Here is a 293-nt window from a genome sequence, read left to right on the forward strand (position 1 = left end):
TGCTCATTTACTTTACATAAAGAATTCTCAAAATTTCTTACATTTTTAAGCAAAAAAATATAAGATTCTTTCTTATCTTAATTTGAACAAAACGGTTTCAGTTATTAGAAAAAAGCAAGGATAAAGGGCTAAAAAGCAGAAAATTCTACTTCAAAAACTCAAAATAGAAAAAAAAGATTAGTTATAACTTTTGTAATGAAACCTAAAAATTCGAAGATAAATATAGTTGAGCACTCCTCGTCTACTTTTAGCGGTGTGAGTGTGGGAATGCAGTTTTCAGATGCCTTAGAAAT

The sequence above is a fragment of the Penaeus monodon genome, chromosome 31 (assembly GCF_015228065.2).
Source record: "Penaeus monodon isolate SGIC_2016 chromosome 31, NSTDA_Pmon_1, whole genome shotgun sequence".
Lineage (NCBI taxonomy): Eukaryota > Metazoa > Arthropoda > Malacostraca > Decapoda > Penaeidae > Penaeus > Penaeus monodon.